General features: G+C 46.6%; 1 protein-coding gene across 3 annotated transcripts in view; it reads left to right on the forward strand.

The window, feature by feature from the left end:
• The window catches only part of Pparg (peroxisome proliferator-activated receptor gamma), a 122,180-nt gene that overhangs the window by 2,642 nt on the left and 96,080 nt on the right, over positions 1 to 23,458 (forward strand). Inside the window, exon 2 of one of the 3 annotated variants that reach the window (XM_005387017.2) lies at positions 22,818 to 22,894. The exons of 1 other annotated variant lie outside the window; for it this stretch is intronic. The gene's annotated coding sequence lies outside the window, so the exon portion shown is untranslated. The remainder of the gene's footprint in view (positions 1 to 22,817; positions 22,895 to 23,458) is intronic. One more of the 3 variants, XM_005387018.2, reaches the window with a different exon arrangement.

The raw sequence follows: 23,458 nt of genomic DNA on the forward strand, positions 1-23,458 counted from the left end.
GATTCTTTTTTCCTTTAAAATTGAGGTCCTGAGATCATTCAGAAAAATGGTGGCCCATATGGCAGTTCTTGTACAAATAAGTAGGCTTTTATTTATTTATTTTTTTTTGGTTTTTGGTTTTTCTCCGGTACCGGGAACCGAACTCATGACCTTGCGCTTGCCAGGCAGGCGCTTTTGCCGCTGAGCTAAATCCCCAGCCCCCTTAAGCTATTATTTAATAAAAAATAGCGAGTTTTAATTTTCCTTTATCATCATTAGTATCTTGGAAAGAAAGCTACTCAAAGATGATAGACCGTATTGTGGGGGAAATTTATGATAGATGTTAAGATAATGTCTATCACTGAGCAAAATATATATTGAAATTGTAATTTTAAGAAATGGGCTTGTGTGTTCTTAATATTTCTCTCCAGCGACAAGTGTATGGGGTCGGGGGTTGCCAGAGCGAGAGCTTGGCCTGCTAGGCGCCGCGTTCAGCCCCCAGCACGGGCGCGCGCACATACAACCCAAAATGAAAAAGCCTTCGTACACAACAACATGTTAATACTGAGTGTCCAGCTCTGAATGCAAATGTGTACATTGTTTAACTCTTTCAATTAGTATAGCCAGAGCAAGGCTGTCATCCTTTCTAGCTCTGTTTCCTCATTTAAGGAGGGAGAAAAGTATTACAGTTATTATCTTTTTTTTGGGTATGATTCTAAGACTTTATCAGCAAACCTGTGTATTTTTAAAAGATAAGACCTTGTCCCGGGACTTAATTGAACTGCTGTCCTAAAGAGAACCTGAGAGGCTCCGTGGCTATCTGTGTCATAGCTGGCTCTTACAAAACTTACTAGTTCACATTAGTACGAAGTTTGAGATTGTTGTTAAGAATGAAGATTATGTTTGTCAATTCATAAAATGTTTCTGGGACTATTTCATTATTCATTTTAAAGTGACGTTTCCTATGACTTGGGACAGAATCACCTAATAATTATGTATGTTCTGTCTTTGGGAGTCCTGTACAGCCGTGTAGAACCCTCATGTTAATTCTGTGTTCCTACTACATCTAGAAGGTGCAGCTTGTGCATTTTACTTGATAAAAGTTCTATTCTTTACACACTGTGTTTTTCTTTTTGAAGTGCTCGAATCAAGCTCAGGGCCTCATGCATGTCAGAAAGCACTTTCCCAGCCAGCGGCAGCTCCGACCTTCTACTTTTTCCGTATCTTTAGGGTGCACCCTGAGAATATTTAGTGTGCACTACTTCGGGGCTGGTTTGTTTTACAGTGAGGCCTGTGACCCTTTGGCTTGGGAGACAGTTTTGTGCCGGAGTCTAAAAGTCTGAGTAGTGACTTCTGCTTGCCACTAAAAGTGATCTCTTCCAACAAGCAGTAGCGAACAAACAATCTTCTGGTGGCTGGAAGAGTTACTATTCCCCTAGTAACGCACCTGCTTATGAATAGGGAGCTACTGGAGGAGGTGTAGTTAGTCATGCACCATCCAAATGATGCATTCAAAAGTTCTCCTTGGGACCAAAATAATACATGGAATTGTGAAGTGCCTGCGGTATGGGAAAGGAAGGACTTGGGCTGCGTGTGGCAGGCGGCCCTTGGGTAGCAGCTAGCAGCGCTCGTCGTAGGGGTGGAGGAGCTGGTGTGTCATGTGGGGACTGCGCAGCGTGACCACAGGCCCTGCGGCTCCCCGGAATGTGAGGCTCCAAGCTCCAGAATGAAGGGACACGAGGAAAAGGTGGGAGGCGGGAAGCGACAAGGCAAGGGGCAAGCCCGTGCCTGCAGGTGGGGTGAGTGCCTGGTGTCCTGGGGTCCCCACTGCGGTGGGGGGCAGCCAGCACCTCCCCTCACCTCTCCTCTCCTAGCAGGAAGCTCGGTCTGGGCATCCCCAGTTGCTGCCCCCCCTTCTGCTGTTCCAGGGACCGGGCCTTTCCTCAACTGCAGTTTTTTTCTGGGACAGAGTGCAATGAATTTCTCTTCCCTACTTCGCTGTCTCAGATACAAAGCAAAGAAATGACCCGTCCACCCCTGCAACTTGAATCCATTAAAATAGAGATTTTTAAACTGTTGGGCCTCAGACTGGGTTCCAGAATGGTTGAGTTCAGTGCAATTGGATATCTATTTAGGAAACATTTTTATTCCCCTTTGTTGTTTTTATTTTTTAATCATTTCTTATCTTTGTTCTTTATGCTTTTATGCTAGTCCTGGTGTCTGAACCTGGGGCCTGGCACATACTACATACATGTTCCACTACGGGGCCACACCTTCAGGCCTCACTTTTTTTTGGAGGGGAGCGCTGAGGGATGGGAGCCAGGGCCTTGTGCATACTAGCCGAGCACTCACCACTGAGCTCCCAGACTGCATTTTATATGCCCAACCTCCTTTTATATTAAGAAAATAAATTCACTGGTAGGTTTAACTACTTCCTTTAAAAAAAAAGAACAAAACTTTAATTTCTTAGTCTAGAATCCCACTATGGGCATAGGATGCATTGAGACAGATTTTCTGACCTCTGGGAAGGGTTCAGATCATCGTAAACGTCGTCAGCGAGAAAGCTCCGAAGCTTGCTACAGATAAGGAAAAGGCAGGCAGGCGGAGGTAAGAAAGAGGGAAATACCCTGAGTGGGAGGGAGACAGATCTTCAACCACCACAGCCAGCAGGATGTGCGGTTCCTGGTTTCAAAGAATTTCCCCGCTCCTGGGTGACACGGTCGGATTCTAGTTCCAGGGGCCACTTCAGGTTCTGAGGTGCCGCGCAGCACCGAGGCTTGCGGGCTCTGCAGCTATTTCGTGAGAGGGTCTGGTGGAGCGAGAGTCCCTTTCTCTTTCATCATGTATGTTGAGCAGTGGCTTTCCTTACGGGGAGGGCAGCGGGAAACAGAACGGTCAGGCTGTCTGTGTGCGGTGATGAAGTTCTAGGGAGAACGCCCTAATCAGACCCCACTCTGTGGCTGTCACCCCACCTCTCAGAATGGCCCGGGGAAAAGAAGAAGCCTGGGAATCCCTGAGAAAATCTGTCTCAATGCATCCTATGCCCATAGCTCACTGCATCACTCTCAGGTAAATCCTGAGGTTAGTTCTTTGCTTGCTTGCTACCCGTAAAGGAGGAAGAATAAAATGAAGGGGATGCTTGTCCCAGTTCCCCTGAGCTAGGTGCCGTGCAACAGAATGTGAGGGAGCAGTGATGGGCAATGGTAGGTTCGCGCTTGGGGGAATCAAGACAGGCTGCGCATCTTCCACAAACCGCTGTGGACCTCGGAGCGAGGGTGTGTTCGGAGCCAGTGCGTTTTCCCAGGAAATGTTACCACAGTTAAGAGTTATGAGCTGGTAGATGGTTTGTGTTATCACATATCTGAATATCGCCTCTTCATTGTTCTTTCTTTTTTCGGGCCTGCTGGACCAATTATCTGATCTCGCGGTGAGTTACCCTGCCAAACTTTTAAAGTAGCTTTTTAATAAACTGAATGAGAGGGGAGGCACTTTTCAGTCACTTCCGGGAGGAGGGTGTGCCAGAGAAGTAGAAATAATGCTCGATTCCTTGGCAGACCTACAGATCATAAAATTGCATTACGTATGTTTTTTTCCCCTTTTCTTTTGGCTAAAAATAGTCATGGCATGCCGGTGCATCTCTTGGGAACAAAAGATTAGTAGCCACCTCAGAAGCAAGCTGTTTAATTGTGTGAATCAGCTAATTGGTAGTGTTTAGCACTTAGGTATGGGCCACCCTCTGCCCTATGACTAAGCACCTTGCTTGCTCGAGCTTCACTTTTTACACAATCTCGCTAGTGTAAAATTGTAAAAGTCTTCCCTTCCTAAATATTGTCCTCTTGTGGCACTTGCAAATTACCTGTGTAAACGAGTGCTTGGGGGCATGTGGAAAGGTACCCACGTGTATGCTTTCTCTTGGTTTCTATGGTGAATGAGGTTTATTACAGAGAGAACAGACACATGAATGATACAAATACGGGTGAAGTAGAAGCTTCAGAAATTATTTGCATATGTCAATATGGTACAGAAGGATGAAGAAAATACCCAGGCAGGCATTTGGCAATGGAAGACGATTGCATGTTTTTCTGAAGGCTTTGGAACTACTCAGAAGCATCCTGATTTTATTTAAAGGCAGTATAATATATTAAGAAACTGTGTTCAACAAGGTTCAGATTTATTGCCTTTAGGACTACAGCAGTCTCATGCCCTAAAACATACGCTACCAGTTTCTCCAAGGAAGTTCCAGCTAGGTGTTATTTGTCTCTTCAGCATGGAGCATGTGCTTAGACACCCCTCAATAAAAGTTTTGATAAGGATGAGGAAGCTGGGCGTGGCAGTGCAGGCCTGTAACCCCAGCACTCAAGAGGCTGAGGCAGGAGGATCCGCTGTGAGTTCAAGGCCATCCTGGATTACAGGATGGCCTTGAACTCCAAAAAAAAAAAAAAAGGGATGGGGAGGATGAAGGAAGTGTCTACCCCAGCACAGAGGTCGTTTGAGAACTTGTTAGCAGTGCAGATTCTCCAAATGAGAAGTCCGCGTGCAGCCTAGGTCTGTATTGGCCCGCAGTGGCCCGCAGCCAATCGCGTCTGAAGGGCTGGAGTCGGCCGGCCCTCACGCAGGGTGGGGCCATGTTTGTCCCCTGCGGATCCCTGAGCGCTGTCCCTTGAGGTCACCACTGGCTGGTCACTTGGTCACAGGGAAGAGCGTGGAGTTGTCAGCCCGCTCAGAGCGACGGAGGCCGCCAGCTCCGGCCTTGGGTCTCCCCTGGCCCGGCCTCCCTCTCTTCCTCCCTTGCTTCTTCTTAGCTGTCCTCCTCTGCCCCTCACCTTCCCTCCCTCCCTCTTTTTTCTCTATCTCCTTATCCCCTTTTTTATTCCTTCTCCCTCCTTCCTTCCTCCCACTCCTTCCTTTTGCTTTTCCTCTTTCCTTCCTTCCTTCCTTCCTTCCTTCCTTCCTTCCTTCTTCCTTCCTCTGAGAATTGAATCCAAGAATGTTCTGCCACTGACGCACATCCCCAGCCCTTTTTAGGCTTTATTTTGAAACAGTCTTACTATGTTGTGCAGTCTGGCCTGGAGCTTGGATCCTCTTGCCTCAGCCTCCCGGAGTGCTAGGCTTACCGGCCTGTAGCACCAGGCCTCATGTCGCCGGTTCTGTTTGTCTTAGAATGCAGGCTAGGAACTGAGTCTCTGGGCCTGCGACTGGCTGCTGTAAGACGATACCGCACAGCTGGGGAGGGCCAGTTCATGTGAAGCAGATTTGTAAGATACAGATTTCAAAACCTCAAGTCCCATTTCATTAAAGTAAGAAATATACCTTTCTTAATGGCTGTTGATGATATTTTCTTTCTTGTTCTAAACTTCTTTGATTCAAGGATCGAGGCTGGGATGTAGGTCAGGGACAGTGTGATTTCCTAGCATGGGAGAGACCCTTCGACCCCCAGCGTTGCATGAACAACACATACACGCAACTCAACAAAGTGCGGTTCAGGGAGTGACTCCCTCTCGTATCTCTGTCATCGCTGTGATTTGGTTTAGGCTGCCTAGAAAGCATTGGGCAATGCGTTGCATATTCTCATGCTATCCCCTGCCTGGGACTTTTGCCAAAAGGCTGGAAGATTAGGAAAAGCCATACAGACAAAGACTTTGTGAAAGTATTGTTACAAGGGCCCACATTTGGAAGGAAATGATTAAATGGATTATGGTGCAACCACTGTGTGGAATATTATACAATTATGAGCAGTGATTTTAAAAACTACTAGAAACTCTGAAAAATACTAAGAGAAGTAAAAAGCATAAAAAATGGAAGCCATATGTAGCGGCACACACCTTGTAAGCCAAACACTCGAAGAGGCTGAGGCAGGATGATTGCAACTTTTAACCCAACCTGGACAGCTTAGCAACTTAAGGAGACCCAGTCTCAAAAAATACACATATTTTTGTTTTGTTTTGTTTTGTTTTTTAAAGTATTGGGGATATAGCTTAATGCAAAGGCCCTGGGTTTGATACCCATACTGAAAAAAAAATGGTATATGCACTTTTGATTACAATTTTATAAAAACATAGGTACATGAAAATCAGGAAAGGACCATACAGAAATGATGATCACTGTATTAAAATACTGAGATATAGAGGCTCTGAGTAGTAATGACCAGAGGAAAGAGAAAAATTTCACACTGAGAATACCCTACCTATTTATTCCTTTAAAGCCATTCAAAACAAATGTAAGGGCACTACATGAATTTTTTTTCTGATATATGCAGATTTTATTTCATACTTAATTTCCTTGCAAATACTGGACTTCTTTGTACTCTTTGCTTTACTATTTAGAGGAGCTTAAAAATCTGTACCTCTGTTAAAACCTCTTTTTCCTTTTGGGGAGGGGCATGCTAAGAATCCAACCCAGTGATATTCTATCACTGACTTACATCCCCAGGTGTTTTTATGTTTTATTCTGAGCAAGGCCTCAGCAAGTTGCCCAGGCTGGGCTTGAACTTGCAATCCTCCTGCCTCAGCCTCCTGAGTAACTGTGACAGCCTCTTAATGTTTGCAGCCATACATAAGGTTTAGTCTTGCTGATTTGTTAGGGTCTGTGATCTGTTTGATCTCTGGTATATGCTGGAAAATAGAGCTTTAAGAAATAGTTTCCAGAGTTATTCTTTGAAAGCCCTCCTTTATAAATTAATTTTTTTTCCCTAAAAAATATGTGTGCCCATTATGTTCTGTTTTCTAAGGTTGCATGACCTCATGGTAGAGTTATTTGGTTTTCCAAGTCCTGGGAAAATGAACTTGTAATCAGAAGGAGCAGCAATGCTTCTCTCTAAGAGCAGATTCGCAGCAGCATGGGTGTGGCACTTTCCCCAGACCTGCGACCCCATGCTCACCCCACTGAGGCCCGCAAAGCCTTCTCCGGTTTTTTCGACAGCTTTGTTGTGGAAATCCCACAGGAGAAAATTGAGTTCTTTTGCTTTGGACCCAGCTCACATAGGACATTTTTCCTGTCACTTTCTTTGGGATTATTTTGTGAAACTTGTGTCACAAGACGTGAGTTTTAGGGTGTTCTTCACTGAATGTTTTGAGAGCTTGTTAGAGATTTTGAGTTATTGATACTGAATAGTCTTCTTCTCTGTCTGCCTCCTGGGTTCCCGTGACGATTCCTTAACAGAGGACAAAGTGAACTGCTAACAGAATTCAGTTTCTGCAGGCATGGTGGCGCACACCTGTAATTCCAGTGTTTGGGAGGCTGAGGCAGGAGAATCACTGCAAATTTGAGGCCTACCTAGGCTACACAGTGAGTGCAGGGCCAGCCTGACCTACATAGCAAGACTCTGTCTCAAAAAAACAAAAAAAAATTCAGTTTTCTCATCTTAGAATTTGTCTAGGGTTAGAGCTGACTCCATGTGATGTTACCTTAAAGAGCAAATCTACTAGAACCAAAGCTTTCTTTTTGCTTTTTCTCTTTTTGTTTTTGTTTGGGAGGTGGGGATTGAGCCCTGGGCCTTAAACCCATCTGTGGGGAGACGCCTGTGCTAGTTACACTCCCAACCTCCAAAGCTCTCTCTCTCTCTTTCTCTCTGTCTCTCCCTGGCTTTCTGAGACAGAGCTTCACTATATATTCCAGATTGCCCTTGAATTCACTGTGTAGCTTCAGCAGTGCTCCTACTTTGGCCTCCTGAGTGTTGGAATTATAGGTGTCTGCCACCATGCCCAGGGTCCAAAGCTCTTCTTAAATGAAAGTGTCTTTGTTCAACAAGTGCTATTGCATTTCTGCTCTGTGTCCAGAGCTGTTTAGGAGAAGGAGGATAAAGCAGTGGACAGTCAGACACACTCTACCCGCCCCGGTCTGGCCTTGGGGCCTTCCAGACCTCACACAGGCACATTCTCGGGGTAGAGTTGGTGGAGGAGGAGTAACCAGGCCCAGCCCGTCCATCGGGGGGAGTGTCGTGCGGCCCCCAAGGACTTGGACGCTGTGTCTGAGTTAGATGGGAAGGACGTGCTGTGGCCTTGATGTTTTTGTCCCATCTCTCAGCCTGGCGTTATTTTAGGCTGCGAGGGAGCAGCGCGTCCTGAGTCAGGCACGGTGCTCACTGGACGCCTTCCCCAGCCACACGCAGCTTAGGCAGCGCACGTCGCTGTCACAAAAGCGACGTGGTCCTCACAAATCCAAGCGGCAAGGCGACTGCTCCCCCTGCAAAGTGTTTGTCTTCAAATGTTCTTGCAGTGGCTTTATCGACAGAGTTCACTATAAAAACAGATGTAATTTATAACTTTACTTGCAAAAAGTTATTTACATCTACCCACACTGTAAAACAAAGCTCGCTGAGAATGTCCCATTGAAATAAAATCATTTTTTTCTTGGAAATCAAAGTTGACTACTTTCTCCTTAAAAGCCTCATAAAAATTTTTACATGTTTAGAGTACAATATGTGAGTAAAAGAAGTAGAGCCCCAGCCCTTTTTATTTAGACAGGGTCGTTCTAAGTGCCCTGGCTGAGTGGGAACTTGTGATCTTCCTGCCTCAGCCTCCCTCAGTGCTGCCATATCTATGTAAATCACCACCCTTTGATTAAATCATTACATCTATGTCCAACTTCTGTATTATTCACAAATTATTGAACTACCATTTCAGTTTTGTTTTTAGATTGACAGAAAAAAATTGTTTTTAAATTGACTAAGAAATGAATTCTGATTATAAATTGTGTAATGGGAGAGGATAAAGAAAATAGGCTTTGGAGGGATTTATACAGCGTTAGAAGGAATTCATTCTTCCATGCCAGGAGTGTGGTGTGCACCTCAACGCAGAGGAAGCCAAAACTTTCAAATTTTGCCAATTTTGCCAGGGTTTGTGTGTGCTGTTCCACAAACTCCACATTTATTGACTGACCACTTCCTGGTTCTTTTTTTTTTTTAATTTTTAATTTTAATTTTCTGTCAGTCCCTTTCGCACTACGTAAGGCTCGTGTTCCTTGCGGGGAGTCGGTCCATGGATGTCCTCACACATCCCGGTTCCTTCCGCACCCCGTCCCTTCTCCCTCATCTTTTGGTCTCCTTCCCGTTTGCGGAAGATCTCTCTTCCTGTTTCCTACGCTCTTTCATTTTGCTTTTCAATTTATTTAGACTTTGGGTTTCTCATGGAACCCATGACACTTGAGCGCCTCCTTGATGGGGCCGGACCTGACGCTGAGCAGCCGGGGCGCGTGTGTCCGGCAGTCAGCGAGGGATCCGTATGTGTCTCTGCCTGTGGGCCATCTCAGAACTGACACAGGCGTGCACACGCACAACTAGTGTGCTTTCAGTATGCGCCCTAAAGCCTGGGCTTGGTCCCCTTTGCCACACAGCGTGTGCAGGAAGTGTTTCCCCGCCCAGCAGCTTTGGAGCTCAGGGTTCACCTTAGCCCCTAAGAAGCGCAGGGGGAAGGGAGAAGGTCAGCTGTCAGCTGCTCTGGTTCTGTACGGCACATGGCATTCGCTGCCTATTTGCCCTCAATTTCTATGGACAAGGTCTGTGTGCCGACAAAACTGCCAAGCCCATAGGCAAGTGCGTCGCAGCTCCCCGCCTCCACACCTGTGCGCGCCCCTCCCTGAGGCCTTGTGTGGGGACTGTGCAGTACAAGTACTTTAAAATTCTGGGGCTGGGGATATAGCTCAGCGGCACAGCGCCTGCCTGGCAAGCCTGAGGTCGTGAGTTCGATTCCCGGTACCGGAAAAAACAAACAAAACAAAAAAAATAAAATTCTACGTGTGCACCTGATTTTGAAGACAAGTGTGTGCAGCTCAGTGTGGCTGTTGTGTGTATGCTCGGAGAGTTCCCTGAACTAGTCTTGAAAATGTTAGTTGCCATTATGACACATAATGATGAAATTAATGCCAGAAGAAGTTTCCATGTTGTTATTCTAAAGCAGGCAAAACGGGATATGATCAGGAAAAATGTTAATTACAGACTTTGGCCTCCGCCCGGGTCCTTAGTGGTCCTGCTCAGAACAGGTTTTAATGGCCTGAGGGCCCGGGCCCTGTTTCTCCAGCTTATCGCCAAACTTCCAGCACAGCTGTGGCAAATCCTGCTCAGTGGGGCAGGCTGGAGAAAGGCTAGGAGGCTGCACGGTGCAGAGTGAGGGTCAGGCTTGCTGTTCCTGCATAAAACAGAACTGGCTGCTTTCAGACTTCTGTCGTTGTTGTTTTTCTTGTTTGCAGTTCTGGGGATCGAACCCAGGGTTTTCGCGCTGAGCTGCACCCCCACCCCTCATCCTTTTTAGTTTATCTTGAGACAGGGCCTCACTAAGTTACTAAGTTACCCAGGCTGGACTCGAACTGTTCATCTCCTGCCTCAGCTTCCCCAAGTTGCAGAATTACAGGTGTGTTCAGCCACTTCACTTAGGAGTTGCGAGTACTGTCGTCATAACTTAACCCTGTGTCTCCTCCGACGAGGATAATCTGCACTCAGGAACTACTTCAGGTCAGAATACGTGCGGAGGGAGCTGATTTGCATAGAAAAGCCGAGCAGATGGATGCGCCTTTTCTAATGCGGTCCTGTGACATGGGGGTCAGCCCTGGGCTGCGCTGAGCAGATCCGGCAGCCTCTGCTCGGGAGCAGTGAGGGGAGCTCCCCTGCTTGCCTTGGGCACCCTGCCGTGTTCCTGGGCTCCGCTCAGGCTCAGCCACTGGCACGCACGGGGACAGCGGCGGCTGGGGTAAGGAGGCCGGCGTGTGCGGTGTCCTCACCATCAGCGCTCCCTGGAGTCCTGGCGCAGTGAGCGGCCCTCCGGCCGGGGAGGTCCTGGGCTTGAAGGCGGACGCCAGGGCTCCTCTGCGCAGCGGCTGGGAGCTGCCGGTTCCACAAGGGGCCCTGCTTGGTGGCAGTGGTCCCACAGGGGTCCGGGGTCAGGGCTGGGGTGGGCGCGGGGAACACAGGGAGGGGACACAGGGCAGCCTTGGAGAGGGTGGAGATGACTGAGCTAGACTTCAAAAGTGCAGGGACAGACAGGGGGTCAAAGAAAAGATCCTGAGGAAGGGACAAGTGGGCGCACAGAGAAGCTCTGCTCCTGTGACAGTGAAGGGCAGAGGCTGCTGAATCAGGGAGGTGACCGGGTATCGGAACCACAGAGAGGGCTGGCTGCAGGGCTGTGTGTGTGTGTGTGTGCACGGCTCGGTTCTGGGAGCGACCCAGGGCCTGTGCCTGCTGGGCAAGCCCTCCCAACCCAGCCGCCCCTGCAGCCCCTGGCTATGCAGTTCTGAGCCAGCCGGTTACCCTGAGCTGAGCCTTACACATCGTAGATGGATGCTGAAACGTGCGCAATTATCATGTGTCGATTCAAAAGACAATAGAAACAGAAGAAATGTAGCTGATAAAACAGTTAGTTTTACGTTCTGTGAATGCTGCCTCAAGTAAAAACAACAATTCCCAGCTTGAAAGAGTCAAAGAGGGAAGGAAGAAAATTTCCAGTATATGAAAACGAAGCCTGGAGCTGGGCACAGTGGTACACCACTGTCATCCCTGCTATTCAGGAGGCTGAGGCAGGAGGATCTCAAGTAGAAGATCAACTGGGGCAACTTAGCATGATGCTGTCTCTAAATAAAATTTTTAAAAGGCTGGGGATGTAGCCTGCTGGTAGGACACTTGGCTGGCACGTGCAAAGCCCTGGGTTTGAGCAAGAAAGCTAGCTAGTCTGGGGAGTTTTGGAGGGCCATTTTGCAGAGATGAACCAGTTTCAGCGGGGAGTAGAACCGTGAGAAGTAAGAAGTGTGGTTGGAAGTGTAGATTTTTGGTCCGATGATAAAGGTCTGGAATGCAGGGGAGGGAGTGCGGGTTTATCTCATATGGAGTGGGGCGATTGCAGGTCTTCAGAAGAGCAGGGAGATGATTTAAGCAGAAGATTAACTTAGCAGCCCTGCAGAGGCAGGGGGAAGCTGTTGCAAAATCTGACCTGCGTAGAGGGCTGCAGGTAGGATGGAAGGGAGGCGGAGCCTCGCGGAGGCGCAGGGCAAAGCACAGGTGTGCCCCAGGGACCACGCTGCCCCACAAACTACAGACCTGGCACGAGGTCCAGGCGGATTTACGGCTAGGCATTCACACGCATGTTATGCAAAGGAAGTGAATGGCATCGGAAAAAATGGAAAGCAAGGCCCCAGACTGGCCACCCAGCATTGCTAAGATACTAGTTTTCTCAAAATTGATCTACCCATGCAGTCAAATCCCAAACAGAGTCCTGCTAGACATTTTTAAATCAAAACAAACTAATTCTAAAATTGAAATTATCTGGCCGGGCCCCGTGGTGCACACCTCTAATCCTAGCAATTGGGAGGCCGAAGCAGAAAGATCGTCCCAAATTCAAGGCCAGCCTAGGCTACACAGTGAGTTTAAGGCCAGTCTGGACTACCTAGCAAGATCCTGCCTCAAATAAAAAAAAAAACAAAAAATTAACATTAAAAATATCTCTTTCCATAGCAAATTGGAAAGACAACTCCTTTCACTCCAGAGTTAGAGGAGCCTGGGCTACTCAGTGAACTGAACGCCCTTGTGGCGGATGTGGGGGTAGGGGGCACGGGTGGTTCCGGGTGCCTCTCTGTGTGCCAGCGTGCTGGGTTTGTGTGTGCAGGTGCCACCCACGGTGAAGGGACTACCTTATTGTGTTAGTAACCGGGCAGAATGCTTTTCTTCCTGATTGGCTGTCTCAGAACCTGAGTGATACTGTTTCATTTGCATCTGTCTTTGTAATTCTACTTATGGAAATATGTATGCAAATTAGGTTGTAAAACACATCTTACAGTCAGTTCCACAATTCCTTTTTTTGTTTTTTTTTTTGGTGCTGGGCCTTAAACCCAGGGCCTCCTGCATGCTAAGCATGCATCCTACCCCTGAGCTACACCCCAGACCTGTAGTTCCCCAATTCTTTTTAAAGAAATTACTATTTTCCAATGCCTTCTCAGCCATTCGTTTCTTTCCAATTTTAATATTTATAGTAAGTTCCTCTTGCACGTGATATTTTTCACAAGCCATGCAAATCTCTACAGAAACAAGTTACGTAAATCACAGTCAGGCTGCTGACGGCCCCATCTTTCGTTTGCTTCTATGGTGGATGTCATGATTGGCCAAGAGCTGGTAAAACTGCCACTGGGGGATGTCTTGGGGTTGGCATTCTGGTGTGGGTGAAAGTTGAAGCAGCTTTTCTAGTCAAGCTATGTGACTTCGAGATTACAAATGTCGGCTACGGCAACGTTTAGCAGCTGAAGTTCCTGGAGATTTAACTGCACTTTGTAGGGCTCTTGTAAAAGTAGTGTCTTCACTCCCATGTATGTGTGTAGGGGGGTAAGAATGTTCTTGATTCAAATAAGGGACAGTCTTTTCCTTTCAGAAAGACTGTTAGAGTGTTTGTGGTGACAGGCGAAGAAAAATGCTAGTTGCAAAAGAAAAAACTTGTTTCACCTAAAGACTGGTAGAATATTTTGTTAAAATAGCTGCTTTGCGATGTGTGTTATTCAAATGGCTCACACTCTTCATGGAAACCTGGGTAACGTTTGACTCAGTACCTGGTGTGCAGTAGGTGTTGATGAGACTCTGATATTCGCCAAGTATCGGTCAGTGGGGCGAGGCGGCTAGTAAGACCTCGAGGGCAGGCGTGGGCCAGAGGGAGGGGGTGTGAGTGCAGAGAGCACAGGTAACGTCCTGGGGGCGTGGCTTTGTGTCCTCACAGTGTGCGCTCTGGCCCAGTGGTTTGGGTGGCATCTGCATGTTGCATGGTACGGAGAGGCCCAGGGAGACCAGGTCTGATGCCTGGGCCTGGCCGAGGGACCCCGCGACCAGGGCTCTGGGGGCTCTCTCTCCCCGATCTCTCTCCCTTCCGTTTTCCCTCTCTCCTCTCATTCTCCCAGGGCTCTAGTTCTCATTTCCCACCCTCCCTCCTTTTTCCATTCCTGATATTTCCTATTCTTTCTCCTTTGCTATCTCTATCCCTTTCTTTCTGTCCCCCTCTTCCTTTTCCTCTAATTCCTAAGCCCTAATGTCTCTCTCCAGTGAACTCTAATGTAACATGGAAATGATGTGTTCTTTGGTCTGCTAATCAAATGATAAATATAGGGTTTTTATTCTGAATTTAACTTGAAAAAAATGGTTGTGTTGTTCTTTCTGAAACCAAACAAAATTGGACCGGTAGGGTTCATCCCAGGGATGCAGGGATAGTTCAACATCTGCAAATCAATAGATATAATACACCATATTAACAGAGCCAAGGACAAAAACCACGTGTTCGTCCCAATAGATGCAGAAAAAGCTTTTGACAAAGTCCAGCACCCGTTCATGATAAAAACCTACATAAAATTGGCATAGATGGTCTTTATCTCAATCTGATAAAAGCCATCTATGACAAACCAACAGCCAATACCATAGTAAATGGACAAAAACTGAAAGTTTTCACTCTGTAATCAGGAACAAGACAAGGATGTCCACTGTTACCACTCCTATTCAATATAGTTCGGGAAACATTAGCCAGAGCAATTAGACAAGAGAGAAATAAAAGGAAGAAAGACATGAAAGGAAGAAGTTAAATTATTATTATCCACAGATGACATGAGACTCTACATAGAAGACCCCAAAACTCCACCAAAAGACTTCTAAATTTAATAACCTAATTCAGTAGCATAGCTGGATACAAAGTCAACACTCAAAAATCAGTCACATTCCTGTACACAAATGACAAACTCACTTAGAGAGAAATTAAGGAAACCACATCTTTCACAATCACATCAAAAAAAAAAAAGAAGAAAACAAGAAAGAAATGGGAATCAGTCTAAGGAATTAAGTAAAAGACCTTTACATTGAAAACTGCAGAGCTGGGTGTGGTGGCGCATTCCTGTAATCCCAGGACTCAGGAGGCTGAGGCAGAAGGATCATTGTGAGTTCAAGACCAGCCTGGGTTACAAAGTGAGCTGAAGGCCAGCCTGAACTGTGTAGCGAGACCCTGTCTCAAAAAGACCAAAAAGGCCTCCCGAAAACAAAAAATAAACCAAAAAAAAAAATTGCAGTACTCTGAAAAAGGAGATCAAACAGGATATCAGAAAATGGAAAGATATCCCTTGTTCTTGTGTAGCAAGAACAAATATAGTGAAAATGGCCATACTTCCAAAATTGTTATACAGATTTAATGCAATCCCAATCAGAATACCAGTAGCATATCTCACAGAATTAGAGAAAACAATCCTAAAATCTGTTTGGAACCAGAAGAGAACTAGGATAGCAAAGACAGTTCTGGGCAACAAATACAAGGCAGGGAGCAACACAATCCCTGACTTGAAATTTTAGTACAAAGCTACTGTGATAAAAACAGCATGGTACTGGGGGGAAAAAAAAAAACAGATGTGATGATCAGTGGGACAGATTAGAAGATACAGAAACAACTACAAACACATCCAGCCACCTTATCTTTGACAAAGGAGCCAAACACCTTCACTGGAAGAAAGATAGCCTCTGTAATAGATGGTGCTGGAAAAACTGGCTTTCCACATGCCAGACTAAAACTAGACCCGTATCTCTCACCATACACTAACCTGAGGTTGGAACAGATCAAAGATCTAAATATTAAAACAGAAACACTAAGTCTGCTGGAAGAGAGAATAGGTGGAACTCTTGAAGACATAGATGTAGGCAAAGACTTCATGAACAAACCCTAATTGCACAGGAACTATCATAAAGAGTCAACAACTGGGATCTCATCTTCTTAAAAAGACTTTGCACAGCAAAAGAAACCACCAGCAGAGTGAAGAGACAACCCACAGAGTGGGAAAAAACTTTTGCCAGCTGTTCCTCAAAGGAGTAAAATCTAAGGGGCTGGGGATTTAGCTCAGCGGCAAAAGCGCCTGCCTGGCAAGCGCAAGGTCGTGAGTTCGGTTCCCGGTACCGGAGAAAAACCAAAAAAACAAAACAAAACAAAAAAAGGAGTAAAATCTAGAATACATAGGAATTCAAAAAAATCAGATTCCCCAAGTTTAAAGACCCAATCCAAAAATTGTCATCTGAAATGAATACACACATCTCACATAAAGAAATAGAAACAGCAAATAAATATATGAAAAATGTTCACCATCACTGGTCATTTAAGAGACACAAATGAAAACAACACTGAGATTCCATCTCTCCCCAGGAAGAATGGCTGTCATCAAGAAATCAACCCATAACAAATGCTGGAGGGGCTGGAGGGGAAAAGGAACCCTTCACCACTGGTGGAAGTCTAGACTGACGCAACTGTTGTGGAAATCAGTGTGGAGATTCCTCTAAAAAATAGGACTAGAGATTCCATCTATTCTCCTGCTTGGTATCTTCCTGAAAGAATTAAAAGCATTATATCACAGTGATATATGCACACCCATGTTTACAGTGGCACAGTTTGTAATAGCTAAATCTTGGAAACAGCCCAATGCCCGTCAACGGTGAATGGATAAAGATGTGATATTTTTATACGATGCAGTACTACTCTGCCACAAAGAAGGAAAAGCTTGAGACGTTTCTCGCTAATTGGATGCACCCTGAGACCATACTCTTAAGTGAAATAAATTGGGCACACATGTTTCAATATTGCATTGTATCTCTAGTGTGAGAATCTGAAAGGGTAAATCAGGACTGAAATGTATAAATATTGTGAAATAGGAAGAAAATGTTCACATGGGAAGGGGAACTAGGAGGGGAGAGAGAAAGGACAGGAAAAAAGAGAATAGAAGGAAAAATGGAAACAAAGCTTTTGTAAAGGAGGACAGGAAGAGGTTGAGGGAGAGGAGGAAAAGCAGAGAAAAAGAAGGAGCAAAATGTATCATGCACAGGTACAAATTCCCTGTGATGAATGTTACCATTATGTCTATCTAAAATGTACCAATAAAATTAATGTTAAAATTAAAAATTATCTGGGAAAATCAAAATCGGGTGCCACTTATAAATAAGCTCTCAGTGATTTTTGTTTTGTTTGTTTGTGAGACAAGGTCTCACTATGTAGTTCAGGCTGGCTGGAATTGAAGGTAGTCCTCCTGCCTCAGCCTCCTAGTGCTGGGATTACAGGCCTGGGCCACCATGTCTGGCTATCACTGATTTTCTCAAAACAAGTTTTAAATTACTAACTCTCACATTGGCAGAGGGGTCAATGGGCCTTGACTGATGGATCCTTCCCCCCACGGTGACTGTGGTGGTGACTTCATGTTGTCCTTAACAACCTGAGTTTCTGCCCTCCTTTTCTCACATGGGGCACGCAGCAGGTAATCTCTGTCATCCAGCCCTTTGTTGCATCTTCATGTGTGCGGCTGCATGGGGGGGGGGGATTTGTGTGTCGGGTTCAGCCTGACCCACCACGTCTGACCTCTGAATACTGTTCCTCACCAGGGTGACTTAGCTTCCTGCAGAGTTACAAATGGAAGTGTGGGACCTCGTGTGCAGAGAAGCCTCTTCCCACTCACTGTGCCCATCAGTCTGTTCCACAGATGAATCTTCAGCCAGGCTGTCACTTAGCCATGTTCCTTTTGGTGTTGTTTGATTGTTTGTTTGTTTGTTTGAGACAGGGTCTCACTATGTAGTCCAGGCTGGCCTCAAACTCGGCCATCTTCCTGCCTCAGCCTCCTGAGTGCTGGGATTCCAGGTGTGCAGTGCCATGCTTGGCAGGATTGTTTTTAAAATTAACTCAAGCATCAAAAACCTATTACTTTTTATAATTTATAATTATAATTTTAAAATTAGTTATTATTTTAGTATTGATAATATTAATGCTTATGAACCCATACTTTGTATTAGACTTTATTGTAAGCACATTACACACATTGTCTCATTTTATTCTCCCCCAAACCATATAAGATATACAGTAGTAAGGTCAGATGAAGACAGGGAAAGACAGGCTGAGTAGCCCCCCGGGGGATAAAACTAGGATCCCAACCAGGCAACGTGAACCTAGCCGTGCCATCTTGCACAAGATCCTAAGTTTCCAGAGGACCAGGGAGCTGGGCCGCCTGCCCCACTGCGCGCGTCGCACTCACACGGGGGCAGCGGGCTGGGGTTAGACCGCTCACTGCTGGCCAGCTGTGTCTTGTCAGTAGTGAGCAGCTTGCCGGTGTGGAAGCTCCTCGTGCCGCTGTGCGAGGTAAATGCCATCGCCAGGGCTTCAGCCTTGCGCAGTAAGCCCCAGAAGGAAGGAAGGTTCTTCTTTCTTTTTTCTTTCTCTTTCTCTTTCTCTCCCTCCTTTCTCTCGCTCCCCCTCCCTCTCCAAGTCCTTTTAATACAAGGAAAGCCACTGTACGTTGTGATCTCAGAATGTGGAGGTCAGCTGATACGTCACTTTTGTTTGGTGTGACCCTCGGGAGAGGATGTAACTGCCCATCCAGCCCAGCACACACTCGCTCTGAGATGGCAGAGGGGCGGGACAGCAGGGACACGTAGCTGTGCCTCGGTATCCACAGGACTCAGTTCCAAGACCCGCTCCCCGTGTACCCGAACTCTGACTCTTGCGCTCTCTATACAGCGGTGCATGTCTGTGCGTGACACCTGCCCAGTGCCCTGTGACTTCAGCCATCTCTGAGTGTGAACACCGTGCAAATAGCTGTCACACTGAGTGTTTGGAAACAGTGACAGGAGAGTCTATGCGCTCGTTCAGTAAGGACACGAGACTTTTCAAAGCCTGTGGCCCTTGCACCTGGGGGGCTGACTGTTTAGTTAGGGGGAAGAGTCGGTCCTTTGGGAGGCTGTGCAGTCCGCCCTCCCTGACAAGCAGGGAGCCTTGTGGATGGACAGCGCCACGTCCCCTTCCCCCCCCCTTACAAGGGGCCCGGTCGGCAGCTCCTGGGTGCGAGCTCTGGAGCTTCAGGGAGGGCAGGAAGTGCCATGAGGCCTGAGCACTGGACAGGGAGGAGAGGGGAGAGTTTGGTTCACTGAGCAGGAAAGGGACGGCGTGGTAGAGTGGGAGATGCGGGAGAGCAGGTAGTTGGGAGAATAAAACACATCAAAAGCCGACAGGAAGAGGGAAGTGGCTCTGAGTCCAGTCTCCTCCTCAAATCCGAGGACCCTGGTAAAGCACGGATTCCTCTGAAAGTCTGGAGAGGGGAACAGTCCACCAAGGTGGAGACTTGAGCTGCTTTCATTCTTCAGAGGGGGAATGTTGTACCTGGGACGTCTGAGATGCTCATTAGAATGTTGGAAATACAGACTTAGAACTTTAGAGAAGAGTTGCTGTTAGACCCCGCACTCTGGAGGCTGAGGCAGGAGGATTGCAAGTTTGAGGCCCACTTAGGCAACTTAGTGACATCCTGTCTCAAAATAAGAATAAAAAGGGCTAGGAGGAGCTGGGGATTTAGCTCAGTGGCACAGTGCCTGCCTGGCAAGCGCAAGGTCATGAGTTCGATTCCCGGCACCAGAGAAAAATGAAAAAAAAAAGGGGGGGGGCTAGGAATGTAACTCACTGCCAAGGCCCTGGATTCCATCCCTGGTACCACACACACACACACACACATGCATACACATAAAGTTGTGGTTAGAGATAAAGATTTGGGAGCTAAGCAAATAGATGTGTTTGTGTGTCAGAGTGCCAAGGACAAGTGGGAAGAAGAAGGTAAGGAAGAGCTTTCAGGGCAGGGGCAGAACAAAATCTCAGGGCTGGGGCTGCAGCACAGTGGCTGAGTGCTTGCCTAGCACGTGCCAGGCTCTGGATTCCATCCCCAACACTAAAAAAAAGAACAAACAAAAACACCAGCAACAGCAACAAAACCCTGACATCTCAGAAAGAGAGGTAGCAGAAAAGGTGGTCAGAAGGTAAAATGAGAATTAGGAGACACTGGGCTCAGTAGCAAGGGAGGAGGTCCAAGTAGAGACGATAAAACACTGAGCTGTGCAGAGGCAGAGCCGGGATGGTTGGAGTTCACTTACACTAGCTTGTGAAGGTCAACTGTTGGATTTTCAGGTCTTCAGAGAGCCAGTTGTTATGCACAACCTTGTTGAAAATTAAGTTGTCATCGATTTCCAACTAGGCAGACTGCATTAAAAACACTGGGTCAGAACCATACAAACCTCATCGCTTCATAGCTGCCTTACACTGTTGGGGGTGCCCATTGTTGAGGTTGTAGCCATGGGCATTGTGCTGCACCGCATGCTACCAAGAATCTCTCCCCAGTTGTCCTCAGACCTCAGGTTGGGGGCCTGAAATCAGTCACTAAGGAGGTACTTATGTGGCTGAAATTGGCAAACCCACAAACCAGAGTCTGATTTCCATGTCTGTAGGGCCAGTGAAGCACTTGCCAGTGCACCACTTGTGAAGATCGGCAGGTCCAGCAGATCAGCCAGGGACCCCTTGGCACCTACACCTGAGGTTCAGACAGGGACAAAAAAACAGGGCCTAAGGGGCAAGTGGGGACCTTGGAGAACAGCACTCAGTTAAGCAGCTGGGCGGTGCCGGTGGCTGTGCAGTTCTGATGTCCTTGGCTCATCGCCACACGTGCTCATTTTTTGAGATAATCATGTTTTCTTTTATATTTTGACCTGGTGCTCTGACATGTTTTAATATATTTCTAGTGTTAAATCCCATTTGCCATGCTGAGGTAAATCCAGCTTGCTTATGGTAATTTACTCTTTTAGTATACAGTGCTGTTGAATTATTTAATGAGCATTTTACTTAAAATTTTGTATCAGCCAGGCATAGTGGCACACACCTGTAATCCCAGCACTCCACAGGCTGAGGCAGGAGGATCATTGCAAGTTCAAGACCAGCCTGGGCTATAAAGTGAGCTCAAGGCCAGCCTGAACTGCATAGGGAGACCCTGTCTCAAAAAAAAAAAAAAAAAAAAAAAAAAAAAGAAAACCAAATAAAAATTTTGTATCAGTATTGATAAGTAGGACTGATTTTTTGGATCAGGTTTTATTTTATTTATTAATTTTTTTTGTCCTTTTGAGACAGGGTCTTGCTATGCAGTTCACTTTGTAGCCCAGGCTGGTCTTGAACTCGCAACGATCCTCCTGCCTCAGCCTCCCCAGTGCTGGGATTACAGGCGTGCTCCACCATGTCCGGCTTTTTTTGGGTCAGGTTTTCATGTCAGTATTAGGTTACTTTTAAAAACTTAAAGTGGTCATTGATTGATTGATTGACTGGATTTTTGAGACAAAGTGTCGCTGTATATTCCAGGTGACCTTAAACTCACTATTAGCTCAGGCTGGCTTGGAACTCACAGAGATTCTCCTGCCTCTTGAGTGCTGGGATTACAGGTGTGCACTACCATGTCCAGGTATACTGTAATTCTGAATGGAACAGAAAGATTCTCAGGAACAGGAGTGGCCTTTGGGAAAGGCTGTGAGATTCTGCCTGCCTTAAAAATAGTGTGAGCTGCTGGGTGTTGTGGCACATGCCTATAATCCTAGCACTCAGAATGCTGAAGCAGGAGGGTTGCCCTGAGTTCAATGGCAGCCGGGGCGACATAGTGAGACCCTGCCTCACAAAAAAAAAAAAAAAAGATAGTATATGAGCTGCCCTGCTTTTCTGTATCATCCAGTCTTGGGGCTACAAGCTAGGAATAGAAAGTTTCCACAAAATCTTTACTTTCTTCCTGCCTACTTCTTAATGAATTCATGAGGACTCCAAATCAGGCAAATACCAAGGACCACCAGTATGGCTCAATTTTTCAGAGAGATTTTGTTGAAAAATTTCTTTGTTAATATTCTTTTTTGTACATATTTGAACTCTTTTTAGCAGTTGCCTTAGGTGTTAAAAAAAAATCAAAGCGAGTCTCCTAACAGATAAAGCTGCCTTTGTGTGTTAGCCAGTTCACAAACGACGACCGTTCCTGGTTTCTGACCGACAGCTTAGCGGTGTTGGTGTCAGTCACTGGGTCGCAGATGAGCAGGCAGACAGAATCCAGAACACACATGGATGCGCTTCCTATGGGGCCATGTCCCATCCTGAAAGCAGACTTGTGGCTTTGTTATTAATGTCAAGTTTACATGAAGATACTTTCAATTTCCAAACAGAAGCGCTCCATCATGCTGGAGAAAACAAACAGGTGAACTACACTGGTGGTAGTGTATGCGTTGTCATATCGGAAGGAACAAATCGGGAAGGCTGTTTATCCTGGGGACCGATTGCTCTTCTGCCAGGCATCAGGCAGCAGAAGGGAACTACGCTGTAAATTCCAAGTGGGAAGGCGCAGAAGTAACAGAGCGAGAGGGTGTGTTGGGTCAGATGTGCTGGCGTCCAGCCCTCCTGATAAGGCCGCTGGCACGGAGGCTGTTTTGTCTCTGCGGACGAGTCCTGCGAAAGACGAGGCAGTGTGGGGGCCGCTGATTCCCTGCTCTGGGTTGTGGCCCACAGCTGCCCCTTCCTTGGGGACTGCTACCACTCCCATCTAGGGCCTCAGGAAATCCTCACTTTGCAGAATACGTCCGTTACCCAACATGCATCCTTCGAGGGAACTGAGCCTTGTAAGGTCTAGCTTTTCTGAGTCTGCACTATCACGCAGGTACCATTACTGTGACCGGGGAGAGGCACCAGAGCCAGGCCTTGGCTCACACGAGCGAGCAACCTGGGAAGGTGGGAGAAGTGCATGGAACACCCGTCTCTAAGGAACTCTGGGGAGATTCTCCGGCCCCACAAGGTTTATGAGGAGTCATTTGGTGGTTTGCTGGTTACTTCTAGAGCAATTGTGGCGAACTTATGGCAGCGGGCAGTTCGTATCATTGAAAGCTCTGGAAGGTTCGCCGTCACTGTTCTAGAGAACACAAAGCATTATCGACTCAGGCTGAGGGCTACCGAGAAAGTCATGTATTTGTGTATGTGCTTTTTGGCGGCCTGGGTTATCTGAGGATTTGGAATATGTGTGTGGATTGAAAATCGTGTTTCCTTTTAATCCTTCAGATCTGAAAGGCGCCAGCTCTGCACCCCAGATCACAAGAAGATTGTTTTCTCACACAAGAGTCGCCCTTTAACAGTAGGTAAAATCAGAATTTATTACACTAAATTTGTGTTTCAAAGTGCCCTTTTAAGAGAATGTGACAGTCCTTTGCACCATCTCGCTGTAAAGTGAGTTAGCTGTTATGCATTCTGCAGTGTAATTTACTGGTCAGTTGGAGCTAGCAGTAATAGATTTGTCTGAGACAAAACAAAGATAGGAAGATGATCTAGAAGTTGAGAAATAATGCGAATCCTAAGCAAGAAATCTCTTTTACATTCCTCTTCTCTTTCTACCCAATTAATAATTGCAAATACATCATTGTAGGATCTTCTGATGTTTATAATTAAGATAAACACTGTATATCTTGCCTGGTTCACGGTAGGCCACGCACTCACTAATCTCTGCCACACTAGAGAAAGTGGCTTTTTTGGGCCAGATAGGTTCCACCGAGGAAGGACTTCTGCCTGTACATGGCTCCCCACACCGGTGCACCTTCCTCTCTGCCTGTCTGGATGGGGTGTGAGTTCAGTGGCTGAGCATTTATTCCTGCGTGGCTTGATCGTAGGGTTCAAGCAAGTTCCTTAGTCCCCAAGTGCGTCTGGGG

Source organism: Chinchilla lanigera, unplaced genomic scaffold, assembly GCF_000276665.1.
Source record: "Chinchilla lanigera isolate Chin_1 unplaced genomic scaffold, ChiLan1.0 scaffold00028, whole genome shotgun sequence".
In the NCBI taxonomy this organism is placed as follows: Eukaryota; Metazoa; Chordata; class Mammalia; order Rodentia; family Chinchillidae; genus Chinchilla; species Chinchilla lanigera.